Below are 19,048 nucleotides of genomic sequence, written 5' to 3'. Positions count from 1 at the left end.
GTACAGGATAGAATACCCAGAGATAAACCCACGCACATATGGTCACCTAATGTACGACAAAGGAGGCAAGAACATACTATGGAGAAAAGACAGCCTCTTCAATAAGTGTTGCTGGGAAAACTGGACAGCTACATGTAAAAGAATGGTACACAAAAATAAACTCCAAATGGATTAAAGACCTAAATGTAAGACCAGACACTAAAAAACTCCTAGAGGAAAACATAGGAAAAACACTCTTTGACATAAACCACAGCAAGATCTTTTTTTATCCACCTCCTAGAGTAACGGAAATAAAAACAAAAGTAAACAAATGGGACTTAATTAAATTTAAAATCTTTTGCACAGCAAAGGAAACAATAAACAAGACAAAAAGACAACCCTCAGAATGGGAGAAAATATTTGCAGATGAAACAACAAAGGATTAATCTCCAAAACATACAAACAGCTCATGGAGCTCAATATCAAAAAAACAAACAATCCAATTTAAAAATGTGTGGAAGACCTAAATAGACATTTCACCAAGGAAGACATACAAATGGCCAAGAGGCACATGAAAAGAGGCTCAAGACCACTAATTATTAGAGAAATGCAAATCAAAACTACAATGAGGTATCACGTCATGCCAGTCAGAATGGCCATTATCAAAAAATCTAGAAACAATAAATGCTGGAAAGGATGTGGTGAAAAGGGAACCCTCCTAAACTGTTGGCGGGAATGTAAATTGATACAACCACTATGGACAACAGTATGGAGGTTCCTTAAAAAACTAAAAATAGAACTAACCTTATGACCCAGCAATCCCACTACTAGGCATATACCCTGAGAAAACCATAATTCAAAAAGAGACATGTACCACAGTGTTCATTCCAGCACTATTTACAATAGCCAGGACATGGAAGCAACCTAAATGTCCATGGACAGATGAATGGATAAAGAAGATGTGGCACATATATACAATGGAATATTACTCAGCCATAAAAGGAAATGAAATTGAGTTATTTATAGTGAGGTGGTTGGACTTAGAGTCTGTCATACAGAGTGAAGTAAGTCAGAAAGAGAAAAACAAATACCGTATGCTAACGCATATATATGGAATCTAAAAAAAAAAAAATGGTACTGATGAACCTAGTTGCAGGGCAGGAATAAAGATGTATACATAGAGAATGGTCTTGAGGACACGGGGTGGGAGGGGGAAGCTGGGGCGAAGTGAGAGTAGCATCTAGCATTGACATATATACACTTTCGAATGTAAATTAGTTAGCCTGTGGGAAGCAGCAGCATAGCACAGGGAGATCAGCTTGGTGCTTTGCGATGACCTAGAGGAATGGTGTGATAGGGAGGGTGGGAGGGAGGCTCAAAAGGGAGGGCATATGCGGACATATGTGTGCATATGGCTGATTCACTTTGGTGTACAACAGAGGCTAACACAGTATTGTAAAGCAATTATACTCCAGTAAAGATCTATTTAAAAAAAAAAAAAAAACAAGTAAGAAAAGAATCAGGGAGATAAGATTGACTGATATGACCAGATTGACTTCAACAAAAGAATACAGGTCACTGGCAAGGGGCAAGAGCTGGTCTTCAGTCTTTCTGGGGCTCCATAAACAACCTCTGCTAATGTTACTGAACTTTTGATTACAGATAACCTCACCCAGTAAAGTACCTTCCTGTTCTAAATCAAGATGTTATGTAAGGACTTTCTTCTCATATTGGTCATTTTCATATAGCTCTTCCAACCTAAGCCAAAGAGAAGAGTTAATATCTATATATCGTATATGACATTCTCCCTGAAGAGGTGACGATAAAAGAGGGGCTTATAAAAGAACACCTCATCTTACAGTGCTGTGCTTATTTTGTGAAAGGTTAGAGCCACATTTAGATCCTTAAGCCCTAGATTTCAATTTTAATTTAAGCATTCTTTCCCGGTGACCTTTCCCCTTTACTGCAAAAAGACAGTGTTCAGTTTGACACTTTTGTTCTTCAAAATCTACCCGCTTCCTTGATTTTTTTTTTTTTTTTTTATAAATTTATTTGTTTGTTTATTTATTTTCGGCTGTGTTGGGTCTTCGTTTCTGTGCGAGGGCTTTCTCCAGTTGCGGCAAGCGGGGGCCACTCTTCATCGCGGTGGGCGGGCCTCTCACCGTCGCGGCCTCTCCCGTTGCGGAGCACAGGCTCCAGACGCGCAGGCTCAGTAGTTGTGGCTCACGGGCCTAGTTGCTCGGCGGCATGTGGGATCCTCCCAGACCAGGGCTCGAACCCGTGTCCCCTGCATTGGCAGGCAGACTCCCAACCACTGCACCACCAGGGAAGCCCCTGCTTCCTTGATCTTTAAGTAAGAATTGAGAGAGCCTATCAGAGTCTGTTGTAAGGCAGGCATTTTTTCTTTTCTCCAGGGCTTTTGAATTGTCTTTATTGGAGCAGGCATTATTTGGCATAAAGCAAGAAAGTCCTAAGAGCAGTCTTTAACGGAGTTGGGTCGTTAATAAAAAGAAAACAGGGGAACACCACCTTGTCAGTGATGTGGCATCTACTGTCTCTCAGTCCGTACTCATTTTGAAGCCTGTCAGGTATCATGCACTTGTTAAGCATGTGGGCTGATAAAAATATGTGTTAATTTTAATTAACACACTTTCAGTACTCTATGAGTTACAGGTGAGTGACAAGTTATTCAGTAATAGTTATAGTATACTTATTAAATTTATTTTTTCTGAGCTGTTACAAAATTGCAGCAATTCACTGATTTACACCATTGGTTTTAAGGTGGGTTGATTAGAAAATATGAGCCTTTCAATGCAACTACTATTTGAATACCTAGTTAAATGTCTAATAATGGCAATTACATGTCATAGTTTGGGTTATTATAATCTGTTTTGCAAATGCCCTCTGCACAAAAATATCATGAAATTTTTAAAACTTTGTAAGTTTTTACAACATTAACAGTTATTTATTGAGTACAAAAATGAGCCAAGACAATACTAATCAAAAGAGACACACAATAAACATGATAGGTGTGGTAGCTGCTTTCAAGGAGACAATGTAACAAAGGCCATGTGCCTCTGATGCCAAAATAATCTAGCTGAAAATGGAAAAAAAAATAATCACCCAGAAGTTTGTTCATCTGAACCAATCATGTTTCCATTTGACTGAGTTTTGTTTAGTTTAGGAGAAGGCTATTTGTCCAAAAGTATTTTATTCAATGGAAAATATTTTCTTTTACAGCCACAAAAAAAACCTACCAAGCATTTTCGCTATAGTAATGATTGTCTAGTACTCAGTAAACATTCTTTCCCTTTCTCTTTCTTCTCTCTCCTCCTCTCCTTTTCCTCCCTCCCTTTAACAAATAGCCAACTAGCACCGAATTTGTTACAGGCATTATGTGAAATACCTGGGATTTAAAGTATGGTACCTGGGCTTATGGAACTACTATCAAGTTGAGATGGCATAGGGAGACCTCTTTGAAAAAAACAGTGTACTTGCTTGCTTAAAATAATTACTTATATTAAACCTCATTATAAGGACTTGAAATGGAACAATAGGGAAGTGATGAATTCTGCATGTGGAATCGGGGAAGCCTCTATAAAGGTTTCTTCACTAAGGTGTTCTGAGAGACATATGGGAATGTTCTACTCACCAGGCTTACAACAAACAGGGTCTTGACTGAGGCTTTATCTCTGCCTACCTCCTCACTCTCCTACATGCACACAAACCCCACGACCACCCCTTTCCCCTTCAGCAATTTAACTACAGCCCATGTTTAAAGGTTCAGTCCAAGTCTTATTAAGACTTCCTTGAAGCCCATAGAAAATGGTGCCGCCTGCTTTGTGGTTTCCTCTTAGATTAGTCAGTAGCACCTCACACTAGTTTTCTCATCGTTTGTCTGCCCAACTAGACAAGAAACTGAATAGATGGTATAGCCCTGTGGAATCTCTTGGTTCTCCCAACAGGAAATTTAGCAGTTGATGACTATGAACCACTAGTTTGATTCTTTTCCCTGAGAGTTTGACAACTAATCATCTCTATTCTTTCCTTCCCTGACCCTAATCCTTACCCAACATGTACATAGTCTGTTATAGTCTGTAAGTAATAAGATTTCTAACCAATTAAAGAGTGCTATGTGTCTTCTTTTGCATGAGAAGATATACCAAGAGAAAGGATTGGAACATACTGATTGTCATATCGCAAACCAAGAGTATGGTCTTGGTCTTTGTAACTTAAATGCCTTGAAAACATTTTAGTGGAATTCATCCTCAGTGGTAATGGAGCTTGTTCTGGATTTAATAGGATCCTTTGAGTGTAAAGTGTTAGAGAATGGCCTCAAAGAAAGATGATTCGTACACAGAAAATATTGTTTGTACATAGTCATTAGACATCCCAGGTACATACTGACTTGCCGGAGGAAACTGAAAATGTCCCTGTTCTGATGTATTTTTTATTTTTTGTTTGGGCTTTTAATTGTTCCCTTTCTGAAGTACAAGGAAGAAAAATTGTGAAGGATTTTTAAAAAGATGAAAAATTTGACTTCAGGTCTCTTTCTTTCCTAAAGTTGCAAGTCTTTTAGTGATCCTGTTTTAAAGTAGATGCACATTTATTCTGCTAAGGAGAACCACGGCATACCTTGATAGTATGTCCTTCCTGCAGCTATTCACTTCCTTAAGGAGAAAGTAAAAAAGGTTTTTCAGACTTGAAAGATTTGGATTTAGGAGGTCAGTTTATTATAGTGCCTTTATCTCCCCCCTTCCTTCTGCCTGCACTGAGCATAAAGACATTTCTTTAGAAGTTTAGGAGGAAATGACCTTTCCCCTGGGTTGTCCTTGAGCTAACAGCTGCACACTTCAGATTTTCAAGATAACACATGCAGCAACACATGTGAGGAAAGAGGTCCTGTCCTGCCCTCACTTAAAAGTTCAAAGGCTGTGGTAGAAAAATGTGCCCATGTCAAGTGGCTTCTGAAGATGCTGGACCTGTACTGAGCTAACCAGGTTAAAGAATGGCAAATATTAGGAGGTTAGGGTGAAAAGACTCAATAAAGACCTGCCATAAAAGTTGGCCAAAAGAGAGATGATCTAAACAAGGTCAAAGAACAGCAGAGTTGATCAGCAGGAAACACACACAGTGGTCACAAATCAAAGTAGAGAGAGGAATTGCTGAATGAGATGTCAGCTGATTTTTTTGCTCCTCAAGGTATTAAAATTGTAGGTATGTAATGGAAATAAAATATTTTTTACAGTGGCATAGTAATTATCTACATGAGTTCAAATTGTGTATAATTCAGGACGGTTTTGCTCTAGGAAAAGTCATCAGGGACTTGGCTGCCTTATAAGTGAGGCTCACTCATCATTACTTTTCTCTCCCTACTTAGACAATATAACCTCTGAAATGTAGAAGATGAATCTAACATATCAAACTTCACTGTGTCACTTAATAACAACCTTTCAGTTTAATAAGAGTTGTTCAATTTTCACAGCCTTCCAGGGCACACAGATTACTTTACCATGTTGCTATGAATTATAATAAAACAAACATTTTTAATCTTCCTCCCACATTAGAGAAATTAAGCATTGAAGAGCATTGAGGGAGTCCCAAAATTGTTCTTCAGATAGCCTCTAGAATAATCTCTCTAAAAATACAGACTTCCTCATATTATTAATAGTATCTTCCACCTTCCTTTTCTTTATAATAATTAAGAGAAGTGATATGTGTGAAAGTTCCAGTAAAATGCAATGAACAAAGCAGTTTCAATAAATACCGATTCTTTTCGCTGCCTTCTCCCTGACTTGAATGACAATATACAGACTAGATCAAATGTAAATCCTACTCACCACATTAGCCAGAAATGAAGCATAAAATATAAGCAGATTTCTTTTAAATGCACACCTGAATTCTTAAGGAAGTAAGAAAAACACCAAAGGACAGCTGTAAAGAAGGAGTCAAAAACAGAATGATAGGTGTGAAATGGTACTGGGACTTCAATGGAGTGGCAGTAAGGATTTTTTAATTGGGAAAAAATATATATGAATTGGGGTTTAATGGTCACCAAGTGACAGGCAATGAGGCTTTTGGTTTAGAAAAGCCAGGAAGCAGGACTCCAAACCAATGTATAAAACATTGGTCCTAGCAAAAGACCACATCCTCAGAGTAAAAGTGGTCTAAAAATAAAAACAAATCTCTATATTCATACAAGAAAACCACTTGTGTCAAAGGAAGCTTGACTCTCTTGTCCTGACTCTCAACTGAAAAAATAAATCTCTCTTGAGAAACTAAAAATTAACAAAATATTATTTAGAAATTCAATAGAGAATGAAACAGCATAATAAACACAGTGGAAGAAATAAATGGAAAAGCTGTTTACATTTGACATGATTTTGTATATAGAAAAACCTAAAGACTCTGCCAAAAAACTATTAGAAATAATAAATGAATACAGTAAAATTGCAGGGCACACAATCAATATACAGCATGGTATTGACAAAGAAATAAATACATAGTTTCAGAGTCTGAAAGTGACCTTTTTATTTGTGGAAACTTGGTATAAGACAGAATTAGCACAGCAAATCAGTAGATAAAGTGTGAACCATTCAACAAATGGTTCTGGTAAAGTTGAATTTCCACATGGAAAAGATATTAGATTCATATCTCATTTCACATACTTAAACAAGATGCAAAGAAGGCCAAACCATAAACAAAATGATTGATAAATATGCCTAAATACAATTTTTTTGGAACAGGGGAAAACTTCAGAAGCAAGCTGGAGATTTGGTAAAGTTTTATTTGTGCAACATACATATCTGATGAAATACTAGTCTTCAGCCTAGAAATCAATATAAACAAGAGAGAGAAAAAAGAAAAGAAATATGAGTAAATAATACTAATAGGCATTTCTCAGAAGAGAAATTTCAAATGGTCAATAATCATATGAAAAGACGTTCAATCTCATTAGCAATCAGAAAAATGCAATTTTAAACCAAAATGAGATACAATTTGCCACCATTCAGCTTGACAACATTCTAAGCACAAAACACCAAATGGTTACGAAGTTGTAAAGCAATTGGCAACTCTCATACACTACACAAGGGAGTGTAAATTGGTAAAATTACCTTACAGAAAACACCTTTTCAGTATCTAGTAGAGTTAAAGGGCCATATCCTCTATATTTCAGTAATTCCTCTTTATGTATCTATCCTAGATAAATTATTACTAAAAAATTAAGGAGAAATATACAAGAAAGTTTACTTAAGCTTTATATTTAATAGCCAAAAAAGAAGTGGGAGAGGGTACAAAACAACCTACATCACAGGAGAATGGATACATAATTTGAGGTATATTTATAGATTGGAGGGGTTAAAAAGAGAAAATAAAAATAAAATATGTATGGACATGGATAAATCAATATATCTATATCAAAAATCAAATAACATTGACCAAAAAAGAGAGAGGGTTGTTATATGATGAGGTATATAGTATAACACAAATACATTTCAAAATCACAAAATAATTCTATATATCATTTATGCATAAATGAAATTGCATGGGAATAAAGGCTAGAAACTTCAGAATGATGGTATTCATGGACAGGAGCAGAGGGCAAGGGAAAAGGTAGGAAGTTTCAACTCTTTTAAACCATTTATTTATTTCTCCTAAAGGATCTCAAGTAAACGTGTCAAAGTATTACATATATGTGTGTGTGTGTGTGTGACAAGTGCATGCTATGGGGCCTTTGAGTATCAATTATACTAATTCCTAGCTTTTTATGCTGAAATATTTCAATTTTGAAATTTAGTAACAACAACAACAGCGACAATAAAGGTAAGGGTGGTGCTGCATTCCTGGAATTTCCAATATCTTAAAACCTTAAGATTGAAAGTATCAATTTTGATATTCAATAAAAAGGCAACAAAATTCTGAATTCTTCTAAAACAATGGAAATTTTATGGGTAGCTGTTTACAAGTTATAAAAAGCCATGATATTCATATGAATATCATTCCAGAGTTATAAGACATATCAAATCTTTCATGTCAGTTGAACTAAATATATTTTAAATTTAAAGACTTTGTAGTAATAGTGACTTCATTAGAGAAAGACAATTTGTCCACCCATCTTTACTATTAGGATGTTAGCTAGATTATCTGTAATTATGCCAAATGAATAGGGTCTCTAGACTCTTGAAAAAGATCATTTAATCAATGAAAGAAATTTTATAATTAGAGACAGATAACATAGGGGAAAAGGGTATGTATTATGTTTGTGTTCAAATTCCAGTTTTGCTACTCAGCCATGTGATATTATAAAGCTTGATTAACTTCTCTAGGTTTCCATAATCTCATTAATAAAATAGAAATATCTATTTCAGTTTTTATAAAGATAAGTGACATAACGTATACAATTTACAGTTAAGTAACTGTTGTTTATAGGCATTTAATAAGTGGCAGCCTTTTTTTCATTTATTATTTTATTTACTTATTCATCCTTCTTATTATGTGGAAATATTACAAATAAACCTTATCAAAGGCAGCTGGGAGTCTTTCAAATTGGGAAAAGTACATAAAGAGCTAAAACTGATTTTTGAAAGTTGATGGCTGAGGGGACAATTAATTTGAGAATAAAATAAAAGATTATTGAAAGAATTTCCTGTTTCAGCATGAGTAACAGAACAGTATTAATGATGAACTTAACAACTGTAGTATTATTGTAGCTGAATATAAGTTGAAACAGTCTTGTCAGTCACAAGTTGTAAACAAAGCCTGAGGCATTTCATAAGTGAGAAAAAGATAATAAGTTAATGTTTGGAGAAAAAAGGTGGTAAAAAGTTTAAGGTGATGAAAGAGTAGATAGCTTTAGCTAGTGCCTTTTATATTTTAAGCATGGTTTGAAAATTGAAATCATATATCTGTTATTGTCTAAACAGTTTATTTCATTTTTAAAGGAGACGAGTGTGTGTAATTATTAGGTGCATTATCCGTTTTTAAAATCCATGCCTGAAATAATTCTAACTGCTGAGCCTGTAGTACTATAATCAAAAACATCAATCACTTAGAAGCAACTACCACTCAAAGAAAAGACAGATGGAGCTCAATTTCTCTATGACTTGCCTGGAGCATCAACCCTTTTTAAAGTAACAACAACAAACAACAAAAAAGATCATTAAGGAGAAAGAATTATCAAAGGAAACTTGCTATAAAATGGTATCTTCTAGAAAGTGGCCTTAGGGTCTAGGTCCTAAGAAATGTATTACTAAGAAATCACTGAAAAAGATTACAAAGTTTTGTTTTGTTTTTCAAAGTCTTCCTCATTTACAGAATCACAAAGGCTGAGAGGAACCTTAGTCCAAAGGTAACAATAGTCCATATTCCTGAATCCTGGAAAGACCAGGCTAAACAGCATGAGCTTGAGAGTTCTAACACAGACTCCTGAGGCAGTCCTTCCCTTTGCTAAAAAACCATCGCTGGGAGAAAGTTGTTTATAAACTTAAAGGTCCTCTTGGGATTATCTTCCTCCCCTTCAAATGGGCCTTCCCTATGTAACATACAACTTTATTTCCCGCTGCCACTATCCCTCCAAAGATGTACTTCTATGATCAACATAGGCACATAAGCCAAAGTTGAAAAGCAAGTTCAGAGACTATAAAAACAACGATGTCTTCTTTAGTATCCCAGCCACTAAACACACAAAGCTTGTCTTACCTCCAGGTTTTCAAGCATGTCAGTTCTCTTATAGAATCTCCTCCTTTCTCTTTGTAGTCTGGACAAATTTTTCTCAGAATTCTAGATTCTGGTCAAGACTCAAGTTTATTATCAAGCTTGCATGACAAATTTTTATATTTTTCTGTGATTTTCCTTTCCTTCAATTGAGGCATTGTTTGAAATACACACATACACACACACCACTTTAGAAACATATAATTACAGATCTTTCTTGATTTATGATGAGATTACTTCCCAATAAACCCACCATTAACTTGAAAATATCGTAAGTTGAAAATGCCTTTGGGACTTCCCTGGTGGTGCAGTGGTTAAGAATCTGCCTGCCAATGCAGGGGACACAGGTTTGATCCCTGGTCCAGGAAGATCCCACATGCCGCAGAGCAACTAAGCCCGTGTGCCACAACTACTGAGCCTGCGCTCTAGAGACCGCGAGCCACAACTACTGAGCCCTCGTGCCACAACTACTGAAGCCCATGTGCCTAGAGCCTGTGCTCCACAACAAGAGAAGCCACTGCAATGAGAAGCCCACACACCGCAACGAAGAGTAGCCCCCACTGGCTGCATCTAGAGAAAGCCCGCACGCAGCAACGAAGACCCAACACAGCCTAAAATAAATAAATTTATAAAAAAAAGAAAATGCTTTTGATACACCTAATCTATCGAACAATATAGCTTAGCCAAGCCTTACTTAAATGTGCTCAAAACACATTAGCCTACAGTTGGGCAAAATCATTTAGCATAAAGCCTATTTTATAATAAAGTGTTGAATATTCATGCAATTTATTGAATACTGTGCTGAAAGTGAAAAGAGAATTGGTTTGTACGTGTATCGGTTTTTCCCTTCGTGATCATGTGACTGACTGGGAGCTGCTGCTCAGCATCACAAGAGAATATCATACTGCATATTGCTAGCCTGGAAAAAGATCAAAATTCAAAGTATGGTTTCTACTGAATGTGCATCACTTTTGTACCATTGGAAAGTCAAAAAGTTGTAAGTTGAGCCATCTTAAGTCAGGGATTATCTGTATATAAATGTAGAAGCAACTTTTGTCCAGCTCAAACCCAGAAATGTTGCCTTTTAGCACAGTGAATGTCAGGACATCACTTTCCATTAGACTTTGTGTGTGGGTTGGATATAAATATTGTTGGACATTCCCATCCTTTCATGAACAGGGTATAAAAGTACAGCAGACTCAATAGCTGTACTTTTGAGTGCCCTACAATTAGAATAGGAGCAGGTCCCACGTCAACCCACCTATGGAAGGATATTTTCACCTGAAATAGAATAGAAATTTGGTTACCTTGAGTGAATTTTCATGCAAGTTGTTAGTGGAGTACCTGAAAGGGCAGAGAGAGCTGACACTCCACCAAGCTGAGAGGACAAATTTTATGAATAAATTTGTACATGCTTAATGATCAATGCCTATATGTATGACAGAATTCATTCTGAGACTTATTTTTTTCCTTTCCTACCTTGTAGTAAAGTTGAAAAAAGGAAACGTGTAATCCTCACCTACCTTCAACTATTGGGGGTCACCAAAATTTTACCAAAATCTACCAAACATATTCCAGCAATTGTGAATGACCAAATTTTATGATTCCATTCTTACATTCCCAATCATCAGATGTCACAGGTATTGTTAGCCTAGAACACACAATGTGGCACTTATTACAGAAATACGTCTGTCCTCTTCCCTATTGCCATGGTTATCTATCCCTTCTCCAAGCTTCCTAGCTCTCACAGACACCTGCTTTATCTGTTTTTTTCATTATTTCACTTCTGTTTAGTTTTCTCACCGTCAAATTGAAAGCAAACTGAACTGGTGCGGGTAAAAATATTATAAACTCTAGAGCCACATGGCACTAGATTCAAATTCTAACTACACAGTTTCCTAGCAGTTTGACCTTGGGCAAGTAACTTATTCTGCTTATGTTATGTTCTGTGTAAAATGCATACAATTATATCCAATGTACTTGAACTTTCTGAGAAATCAATGTGATGAGGTGTGCAAAGTGCCTAGCCTAATGATTGACAAACGGTACACTCTCTAAAAGTATCGGTCACCTTCCCTTTTTCTTCGCATGGTACTAAGCACAAAGTAAGAACTTCATAAATACTTGCTGACATTGATAGATGCAAATGAATTTTTGTTCACTGTGGGTTAAGTACTATTTTCATTTTGGTAAGATGTATTTCATTATTACCTCCAACACTGTATCACTGTTTTCATGTCAAGTGATTGTGGGAGTAAACATAGACCACTGATTATTCAATACGCATTTTTCGAAGAAGGCATTGCTACCAATAAGCTGAGTCATCAAACAACAAGACGAAACAAATGACCAGCATCTTTTCAACTGCTTCACACTTGTAAGAATAATGTGCTTAGCATAATAATCACTAACAGTGGTCTACACAGTTGACCCTAGAACACGTGGGGGTTAGGGGCAAAAACCCTCCATGTAGTGGAAAATCCCTGTGTAACTTGTAGTTGGTGCTCCCCTCCCTAGCCGAGCTTCCTCAGTATACATGGTTCCACATCTGTAGATTCAACCAATAGTGGATCTGAGTCCTGTAGTATTTATCATTGAAAAAAATCCATGTTTAAGTGGACGCTTGCAGTTCAAACTCATGTTGCTCAAGGGACAACTGTATATTTTTTTTTCAAGGGAATATGCTCCTCTTGCTTGTTTCATTATATTTCTCAGCTAATGTCAAAAATGCAATTAAACTCCAGATATAAAAAAATTAAACCATGACTTTATCTTAATTATGCTAAGAAGAGCAACTAAAAGAAAAAAAAATCATTCACTTAGAATCAAATAGTTTAAATCATCTAATATTTATGAGAAGGCAAAATGTATGTAATTTTTACATTTACATCCACCTAACTTTCAAGTCCATACGTACAAATCAAATGGCAAAAGAGCAAAAAGCATTTAAACAGATAAAGTGTAGTACGTGTCCATTTTCCTTTCTTGTTTAGTGGACCGTAAGTCGATTATAAGCTCTACCTTTTCTGCCTAAAATGACTTCTGTAGCATCTGGGCAAAGGTTGGTATCTTCAGAGCTAGGAAAGTCGCTAGCTTTGACTGCTTCATATTCCCTATCTCATCTTTCTCTGTTTGTCATTCAGGCCCAAATAATGTAATCAAGCAGGAAAATTGTAGCTGTGCATCATACCAGGCGTGATGAGCTTGATTGCTGTGATATGCTATTTCTTCTGTTTGTCACTATATCTTTGGAACTGACATCTTGGGGTGAGAATATTTGTGTATGCATGCAGGCTTGAAATATGTACGTGGCTTTTTTTTAATTTATGTCTAAGCCACTTTAATAATTTTTAATAGTTTGTATACATTCAATCCATATCAGAAGTAATTCATTTTAAAATTAGTTTTTTTTTCTTAAAAATGTACTATTTCTTTATTGATACCAATTATGGCATGGTACTCAAATTCTCAAACACTGGATACATGGATCATGGTTGGGGAATTAATATTTTTTCAATTTTTGCATTTTGGGATACAGATTTTATGACAGTCAACATACTGCAAGAAAATGTCTGGGAATTGACATTTTCTCAATTTTTGCGTTTTGGGATACAGATTTTATGACAGTCAACATACTGCAAGAAAATATTGGCATTGATTAGAAAATACTCCACACACAGAAAGCTCCAAAACAAACTGGCCAAGACCAAATACACAGTTGGTGTGGAAGATGATAGTTTTTTTTATTGTCATCAGGCTAAGAATATATTCGGGGTGTGTGTGTGTGTGTTGGTTTTTAGGCTGTGTATTAGGAATGATGATTATGTTGGTATCCTAAAATTGTAAAGAATTCTCATATCTCTGTCAGCGTGCTCTCTCACACAACTTAAAATAGACATCAACATATTTAAAGCACAGAAGATAGGAATCTGTCTATCCCAGTATAAAACAATTCTTAAGTATATTTACCTCGCTATTCTTGACAGTGGATAAGTGGGTCAAAACTCTCTGGTTTCAAATCCTAGCTCCTCCCGTATTAGCTGTGTAATATAGCAAAAGCTACTAAAATCTCTTCCTTTCCCACCTGTAAAATGGGCATAATAGGAGCATGTATTTCATGGAGTTTTTGTGAAAATTAAATGTCATTACATGTGAAGTACTTACAGTACAAAGTGTCACAAAGTAAGTGCTCAATAATTATTAGCTATTATTATTGTGGCCTTTCCCCCTAATAATAGATATTTCTCTTTTTTTTTTTTTTTAATCAGTCATCAGTTTTATACACATCACTTTATACATGTCAATCCCAATCGCCCAATTCAGCACACCACCATCCCCACCCCACTGCAGTTTTCCCCCCTTGGTGTCCATACATTTGTTCTCTATATCTGTGTCTCAACTTCTGCCCTGCAACCCGGTTCATCTGTACCATTTTTCTAGGTTCCACATACATGCGTTAATGTACGATATTTGTTTTTCTCTTTCTGACTTACTTCACTCTGTATGACAGTCTCTAGATCCATCCACGTCTCAACAAATGACTCAATTTCGTTCTTTTTATGGCTGAGTAATATTCCATTGTATATATGTACCACAACTTCTTTATCCATTCGTCTGTTGATGGGCATTTAGGTTGCTTCCATGACCTGGCTATTGTAAATAGTGCTGCAATGAACATTCGGGTGCATGTGTCTTTTTGAATTATGGTTTTCTCAGGGTATATGTCCAATAGTGGGATTGCTGGGTCATATGGTAATTCTATTTTTAGTTTTTTAAGGAACCTCCATTTTGTTCTCCATAGTGGCTGTATCAATTTACATTCCCACCAACAGTGCAAGAGGGTTCCCTTTTCTCCACACCCTCTCCAGCATTTGTTGTTTATAGATTTTCTGATGATGCCCTTTCTAACTGGTGTGAGGTGATACCTCATTATAATTTTGATTTGCATTTCTCTAATAATTAGTGATGTTGAGCATCTTTTCATGTGCTTCGTGGCCGTCTGTATGTCTTCTTTGGAGAAATGTCTATTTAGGTCTTCTGCCCATTTTTGGATTGGGGTGTTTGTTTCTTTAATATTGAGCTGAATGAGCTGTTTATATATTTTGGGGATTAATCCTTTGTCCGTTGATTTGTTTGAAAATATTTTTCTCCCATTCTGAGGGTTGTCTTTTTGTCTTGTTTATGGTTTCCTTTGCTGTGCAAAAGCTTTGAAGTTTCATTAGGTCCCATTTGTTTATTTTTGTTTTTATTTCCATTACTCTAGGAGGTGGATCAAAAAAGATCTTGCCATGATTAATGTCAAAGAGTGTTATTCCTATGTTTTCCTCTAAGAGTTTTATAGTGTCCAGTTTTACATTTAGGTCTCGAATCCATTTTGAGTTTATTTTTGTGTATGGTGTTAGGGAGTATTCTAATTTCATTCTTTTACATGTAGCTGTCCAGTTTTCCTAGCACCACTTATTGAAGAGACTGTCTTTTCTCCATTGTATATCTTTGCCTCCTTTGTCATAGATTAGTTGACCATAGGTGCGTGGGTTAATCTCTGGGCTTTCTATCTTGTTCCATTGATCTATGCTTCTGTTTTTGTGCCAGTACCATATTGTCTTGATTACTGTAGCTTTGTAGTATTGTCTGAAGTCAGGGAGTCTGATTCCTCCAGCTCCGTTTTTTTCCCTCAAGACTGCTTTGGCTATTTGGGGTCTTTTGTGTCTCCATACAAATTTTAAGATGATTTGTTCTAGTTCCGTAAAAAATGCCATTAGTAATTTGATAGGGATTGCATTGAATCTGTAGATTGCTTTGGGTAGTATAGTCATTTTCACAATGTTGATTCTTCCAATCCAAGAACATGGTATATCTCTCCATCAGTTGGTATCATCTTTAATTTCTTTCATCAGTGTCTTATAGTTTTCTGCATACAGGTCTTTTGTTTCCCTAGGTAGATTTATTCCTAGGTATTTTATTCTTTTTGTTGCAATGGTAAATGGGAGTGTTTCCATAATTTCTCTTTCAGATTTTTCATCATTAGTGTATAAGAATGCAAGAGATTTCTGTGCATTAATTTTGTATCCTGCAACTTTACCAAATTCATTAATTAGCTCTAGCAGTTTTCTGGTGGCAGTTTTAGGATTCTCTATGTATAGTATCATGTCATCTGCAAACAGTGACAGTTTTACTTCTACTTTTCCAATTTGTATTCCTTTTATTTCTTTTTCTTCTCTGATTGCTGTGGCTAGGACTTCCAGAACTATGTTGAATAATAGTGGTGAGAGTGGACATCCTTGTCTCGTTCCTGATCTTAGAGGAAATGCTTTCAGTTTTTCACCGTTGAGAATGATGTTTGCTGTGGGTTTGTCATATATGGCCTTTATTATGTTGAGGTAGGTTCCCTCTATGCCCACTTTCTGGAGAGTTTTTATGATAAATGGGTGTTGAATTTTGTCAAAAGCTTTTTCTGCATCTATTGAGATGATCATATGGTTTTTATTCTTCAATTTGTTAATATGGTGTATCACATTGACTGATTTGCATATATTGAAGAATTCTTGCATCCCTGGGATAAATCCCACTTGATTGTGGTGTATGATCCTTTTAATGTGTTGTTGGATTCTGTTTGCTAGTATTTTGTTGAGGATTTTTGCATCTATATTCATCAGTGATATTGGTCTGTAATTTTCTTTTTTTGTAGTGTCTTTGTCTGGTTTTGGTATCAGGGTGATGGTGGCCTTATAGAATGAGTTTGGGAGTGTTCCTTCCTCTGCAATATTTTGGAAGAGTTTGAGAAGGATAGGTGTTAGCTCTTCTCTAAATGTTTGATAGAATTCACCTGTGAAGCCATCTGGTCCTGGACTTTTGTTTGTTGGAAGATGTTTAATCACAGTTTCAATTTCACTACTTGTGATTGGTCTGTTCATATTTTCTGCTTCTTCCTGGTTCAGTCTTGGAAGGTTATACCTTTCTAAGAATTTGTCCATTTCTTCCAGGTTGTCCATTTTATTGGCATAGAGTTGCTTGTAGTAGTCTTTTAGGATGCTTTGTATTTCTGCGGTGTCTGTTGTAACTTCTCTTTTTCATTTCTGATTTTATTGATTTGAGTTCTCTCCCTCTTTTTCCTGATGAGTCTGGCTAATGGCTTATCAATTTTGTTTATCTTCTCAAAGAACCAGCTTTTAGTTTTATTGATCTTCGCTATTGTTTTCTTTGTTTCTATTTCATTTATTTCCGCTCTGATCTTTATGATTTCTTTCCTTCTGCTAACTTTGGATTTTGTTTGTTCTTCTTTCTCTAGTTTCTTTAGTGTAAGGTCAGATTGTTTACTTGAGATTTTTCTTGTTTCTTTAGGTAGGCTTGTATAGCTATAAACTTCCCTCTTAGAACTGCTTTTGCGGCATCCCATAGGTTTGGGTCGTCGTGTTTTCATTGTCATTTGTCTCCAGGTATTTTTTTATTTCCTCTTTGATTTCTTCAGTGATCTCTTGGTTATTTAGTAACATATTGTTTAGCCTCCATGTGTTTGTGTTTTTTACGTTTTTTTCCCTGTAATTCATTTCTAATCTCATAGCGTTGTGGTCAGAAAAGATGTTTGATATGATTTCAATTTTCTTAAATTTACTGAGGCTTGATTTGTGACCCAAGATGTGATCTGTCCTGGAGAATGTTCCGTGTGCACTTGAGAAGAACATGTAATCTGCTGTTTTTGGATGGAATGTCCTATAAATATCAATTAAATCTATCTGGTCTATTGTGTCATTTAAAGCTTCTGTTTCCTTATTTATTTTCATTTTGGATGATCTGTCCATTGGTGTAAGTGAGGTGTTAAAGTCCCCCACTATTATTGTGTTACTGTCGATTTCCTCTTTTATAGCTGTTAGCAGTTGCCTTATGTATTGAGGTGCTCCTATGTTGGGTGCATATATATTTATAATTGTTATATCTTCTTCTTGGATTGATCCCTTGATCATTATGTAGTGTCCTTCCCTGTCTCTTGTGACATTCTTTATTTTAAAGCCTATTTTATCTGATATGAGTATAGCTACTCCAGCTTTCTTTTGATTTCCATTTGCATGGACTATCTTTTTCCATCCCCTCACTTTTAGTCTGTATGTGTCCCTAGGTCTGAAGTGGGTCTCTTGTAGACAGCATATAGGTGGGTCTTGTTTTTGTATCCATTCAGCAAGCCTGTGTCTTTTGGTTGGAGCATTTAATCCATTCACGTTTAAGGTAATTATCGATAGGTATGTTTCTATGACCATTTTCTTAATTGTTTTGGGTTTGTTTTTGTAGGTCCTTTTCTTCGCTTGTTTTTCCCACTCAGAGAAGTTCCTTTAGCATTTGTTGTAGAGCTGGTTTGGTGGTGCTGAATTCTCTTAGCTTTTGCTTGTCTGTAAAGCTTTTGATTTCTCCATCAAATCTAAATGAGATCCTTGCCAGGTAGAGAAATCTTGGTTGTAGGTTCTTCCCTTTCATCACTTTAAGTATATCATGCCACTCCCTTCTGGCTTGTAGAGTTTCTGCTGAGAAATCAGCTGTTAACCTTATGGGAGTTCCCTTCTATGTTATTTGTTGTTTTTACCTTGCTGCTTTCAATAATTTTTCTTTGTCTTTACTTTTTGCCACTTTGATTACTATATGTCTCGGCGTGTTTCTCCTTGGGTTTATCCTGTATGGGACTCTCTGCACTTCCTGGACTTGGGTGGCTATTTCCTTTCCCATGTTAGGGAAGTTTTTGACTATAATCTCTTCAAATATTTTCTCTGGTCCTTTCTCTCTCTCTTCTCCTTCTGGGACCCCTCTAATGCGAATGTTGTTGTGTTTAATGTTGTCCCAGAGGTCTCTTAGGCTGTCTTCATTTCTTTTCATTCTTTTTTCTTTAGTCTGTTCCGCAGCAGTGAATGCCACCATTCTGTCTTCCAGGTCACTTATCCGTTCTTCTGCCTCAGTTATTCTGCTATTGATTCCTTCTAGTGTAGTTTTCATTTCAGTTATTGTATTGGTCATCTCTGTTTGTTTGTTCTTTAATTCTTCTAGGTCTTTGTTAATCATTTCTTGCATCTTCTCAATCTTTGCCTCCATTCTTATTCCGAGGTCCTGGATCATCTTCACTATCATTATTCTGAATTCTTTTTCTGGAAGGTTGCCTATCTCCACTTCATTTAGTTGTTTTTCTGGGGTTTTTTCTTGTTCCTTCATCTGGTATATAGCCCTCTGTCTTTTCATCTTGTCTGTCTTTCTGTAAATGTGGTTTTTGTTCCACAGGCTGCAGGATTGTAGTTTTTCTTGCTTCTGCTGTCTGCCCTCTGGTGGTTGAGGCTATCTAAGAGGCTTGATGGGAGGCTCTGGTGGTGGGTAGAGCTGA

Source organism: Balaenoptera musculus, chromosome 7, assembly GCF_009873245.2.
Source record: "Balaenoptera musculus isolate JJ_BM4_2016_0621 chromosome 7, mBalMus1.pri.v3, whole genome shotgun sequence".
NCBI lineage: Eukaryota > Metazoa > Chordata > Mammalia > Artiodactyla > Balaenopteridae > Balaenoptera > Balaenoptera musculus.
The sequence above is the reverse complement of the archived record's forward strand: the minus strand, read 5'-3'. Positions refer to the sequence as shown.